This window comes from Palaemon carinicauda, chromosome 4, assembly GCF_036898095.1.
Source record: "Palaemon carinicauda isolate YSFRI2023 chromosome 4, ASM3689809v2, whole genome shotgun sequence".
In the NCBI taxonomy this organism is placed as follows: Eukaryota; Metazoa; Arthropoda; class Malacostraca; order Decapoda; family Palaemonidae; genus Palaemon; species Palaemon carinicauda.
Window position 1 is genome coordinate 171,528,037 of NC_090728.1, and position 4,448 is coordinate 171,532,484.

A 4,448-nucleotide genomic window follows, 5' to 3' on the forward strand; every position below is an offset into this window, starting at 1 on the left:
AGGCTATGAATGAAATAATCTGATTCACTACACAACTGTTGAAATATAAATTTCAAGATCAAGAAACTTACCAAATGGAAAAAGTGATTACCACTTGCACACACACACACACACACATATATATATATATATATATATATATATATATATATACGTATATATATATATATATATATATATATATATATATATATATATATATAACACATTTTTCCATATATATCTAATCGAGCCAGATAGTTGAACTATCAATAAAGCAAGAACATAGTAGTTATATGATTCTGTAAAAAATAACTTTAATTCTCGCCCGCTGTAAAGTTATCTTTTAAGAAATGGACCTAGCGAGTGATGGTTACGTTGCTATGGATACTATTGGGCGGGGTACTGTCTCCCTCTGTTTTAGAGTCCTTGGCTTGACATATCGAAGCTTTCTCAGGCTGCTCTGCCGCTTCCCCGAACAGTTTGGGGGTTGGTGGTAACCGGTATACGTGACTCGCGCTACGTTGGCAAGTCGGTAAGTAAAGAACTTTTTTGTGTTGATAGCCACCTGAGCTATCTTCTATTTTGGTATCGTTTGGTAATTTTTGAGTGCTGTTGATATACAGAATAAGTAATCACTATACAGTGTCAAATACCAGTCTCTTAACATACGGGGTTTTAAGTTCTTTATCTGTACACAATTTTATTTTGGTACTTTTGTATTAACATCGGGTTTTTTTACTTTCAGAAAAGAAAAGGTTGGGATCTCCTGATTATATGTGCCTTGTAACTTTATCTGGATGGAGATAATGCTGTTGCCTATACGATCCTTTTGTACAGAACCACATGTCGTTTAATAGAGATTGACCAATGACACCGCTGGACTCTGAAGTATTTTTTCCATCTGAACTAAAAGGCAAGTATTGTTTTGTTTGATTTTATGCAATCCCAAAGCAAGCCAGTCCTCACGAGGACGTTCCCTATAGCGGACGGTAGACCTTAAAGGTCTACCGTGCGCTATAGGGAGGCTTGCTTTTAATCCCCTTAGTTTTAAGTGAGTTGTTTGATTGTTTTGTATTTTATTTAGGTTTGCAGTTCACTTGGTCAGTTGATCACATACATAGTGGAAAGTTTTTAACTCCTTTGCTTTTTATATAATAGATTTTTCCATATCTTAATATTATCATACTATCAATAAATTCTTGTTTTGAAAGTATTTGTATGTAAGCTTTGTTGTATGAATATAAATTTAGTATACGCTATTACAATATCTAATTTAATATAAAGGTCTTTTATGTAGGGATAACTGACTTTTAGTAGAAACTTTTCTGATTATTGACCTTCTTTCAGATTTGGAGCGACTTCAAGATAAAGCATGAATACGGTGAATCAGTGACTTCCAATTTCTACCAAGCAATATTTGGTTTGGTTGAATTGGTTGAAGATTGCTACTGGAAACGCCATCAGATATTTTATAATTCTAAAGGTTTTTACTGGAAATTCTGCTTGGATCTGCACTAATTACATCAAGATGGCTCTTAATATTTGGATAAAGATGTCCATTGAGATGTTTGAGATTCTGGATTGTACTGGAAGATTTGGAAAACTTAGAAATTCCGGTAAATAGTTCATTAAGTTGTAACAACTATTTGCTCTTTTTTAGTGGTATTTGACAAAATGACTGTCAACGCTAGTAATTTTGAAAGATTATAACTGAAATTTCTTCCGGTTTTATTGGCTATTCTTGATAAAATCTGCAAAAGTTTAACAGAAGGAAATTTAAACTTTATCGATTTGTCAAATCGTTCATTGGAATGATTAATGATCGATGAGGTTTTCTTCCACAGAATGAAATCTATAATGTTCATATTTAATTGATGGTTGTTTGAATACACTTTTTTTTTTTCCTTTTAAAGGTTTAATTGTTAAATCTCTTCAAATAAACTTATCTTCACTACTTCGTGGTTGTTCTATTTGCTTGATATAAGCTATTACAGAAATTTATCTAAAATGTTATGGTAAATTATTTTAGTTTCACGGCTTCTCTCTCATGGTCGAGAAATTTAATTTGGCCATTTTTCTGAATTACTAAAAATCTGGTTTCAACGTCTTCTTAGCTTTCAGAATGTTGACTTCTGAAAAGTAGTATGAGCACAGGTATATGAAACTAGAATTTAATTGAAACTTCCATTTTAGTATTTACAAATGAGAAACCTTGGGTTGGCTGACTGAAAAAGAAATTGTTACTTTGAGTTGCTCAGGAAGATGAATTGATACTTGTGTAGTTTCTGTTACATATATATATATATATATATATATATATATATATATATATATATATATATATATATATTATATTATATATATATATATATCTATATATATATATATAGGTTTTTTAATAAATTAACAAACTTTTTCTAAAATTATTCAAGTTATGCGACAGTACTTTAGAAGATCTTTAACTAGGGTCAGAAGTTTGGTGTTTTGAACTAACATCCTTAATGGTATTGTCGAGTTAAGTAATGTACTGACTAAGAGATTGGGTAGATTACGACCCTTCTGTAAGGAGGTGATTGTTTTAAAATCTCTTGAAATATAGCGTACAGGGGGGATTTAATGAAGAGGGTTTTAGTTAAGGGATTGTATCGCCATTAAAGGCATATGTGTTCAGGGAAAGAACTGAAGAATTCATAAACTTTCTAAGTTAAACTGTAGTTTCATCGCTTCCCTTTAATTCTTTCATTCGTACCATAATGTATTTTTTTTTTTAATGAGATCATTTGTTTTGGGAGTGTTAGTATTTCAATACAATTAAGCCTTTTTTAAATTGTTCCAACATTGGAAGCCTGGGAAATAGACGATAGGACAATGGGTTGATAATCGTGCAATGATGAATTTTACATGTACTGAAATTTTAGATAACCTAAAGATAAAAAAAATTTTGATTAAATTGTTTAGAAACTGGTAGAGCAAATCTTAAGGAATAATAATTTTGTCCCAAGGTTTTTCTTTCGAAATTTTAAAACATTTTGTTTTCGTCTAGTTTCAACCAATTAAAGTTTTAAGCTAAAGCTTTAAGACGTGACTAAACATTAAATATCAATCTTGAGACATGGTAAAGATTACGTTGATTATATTCCTTTATCTAAATGTATATATATGAAGGAGTCATTTAGGATACAGAACAACGGTCAGGTAAGAGTTTGTATCTGGGGAAAAAAGTTAAGGAATAGTTGTTTATGGGGCTAACATAACAGGTGCAGTAGATAATTCAGATAATTCTGAAGTTTAAGAATTATGAGGCTTTCAAAACTGATGACTTTTATTTTTTTTATTTTTTTTGTCCTGAAAACTTCATAAAAATCATATCTAAAATTATTAAGTTCTTAAAAATCATAAGCTACTTTGTTTGTTTTTATTCTGTACAACGATGTAGATAGTTTAAAGGACCGTTCTATATCAAAAGGAACTAGCTACTTTTTCATTGCGGAGAGGGTTTAGCCCAACAGCAATTATTTCATAGAAATTTTTTTAGAAGGTTAAGATATTTTATTTCTGGCTTTTACAAACTATTGTTTAACTGATAGAGGGAATAGCCTTTTATTTAGAGATGACACACTATGGATCCTGAAGGGGGAGGGAGGTTGTCTCGCAGAGTGCGTTCCCCATTTTTTAAAGAAAAAAAAAAAGTTTTATTGTAATTTACAGGGAAAATGTTTGACTGCTTAACTCGACATATGGGTGAGAAAATAGTTATTTTGACGGTTACTTTATTTTAAGGTTTCATTAAGTTATTTTACAAGTTTTCCTACTACGGTCCTCTTGCTTAAAAGTTGAAAACTATTTGTGATTCAACATTTGAAAGTAATTTTAATATATTCACGAGCACTAGTGTCAAAACCATTCAAATTACAATACTTGATATGGTTATAAATGTGCATAGTAGAGTCAAAATGAATGCTTATCCCCTTCAATGGACAATTTTTTTGTATTGACTCTTTATTCTCGAGATAGTTTGACATCATAAACTATTTGTGGCTAAAAGCATGAAAGTCATGTGCTTTAGGGATATCATAAATAGTCCTTGGTTAGAAATAGTCTTCATGGTAATCATGCACAATAGACGAGTAACTGCAACGTAGTTGGAATCGGCTTAATTCTCTTGATTTATTCTATATACTAAGAGAGAGAGAGAGAGAGAGAGAGAGAGAGAGAGATATTTCATGGAAAGGGCAGAACTTATTAACAGCATATCTCACGTACTTTTTTATATGAAGAGATCCACAGTCGTATCCATTCTACATTATGATAATAATCACAAAATTACTAATAGTTCTTTTATATCAATATCAGGAAAAATCCCATATCAATTGCCAAAATCTAATTTTCTTTCCGATAAAAATGATGGGGTAGTTCGGAATTTTTTTTCTCTCGATGTAGCGTTTAGTCCTATCTTGAATGAATTT

General features: G+C 31.0%; 1 long non-coding RNA gene across 1 annotated transcript in view; it reads left to right on the forward strand.

Moving 5' to 3' along the window:
- Positions 1-441: 441 nt before the first annotated feature.
- Positions 442-4,448, forward strand: part of LOC137640194 (uncharacterized) — a 33,999-nt gene continuing 29,992 nt past the window's right edge. The window contains exon 1 of the long non-coding RNA XR_011044315.1: positions 442-514. This is a non-coding gene — a long non-coding RNA (uncharacterized lncRNA). The remainder of the gene's footprint in view (positions 515-4,448) is intronic.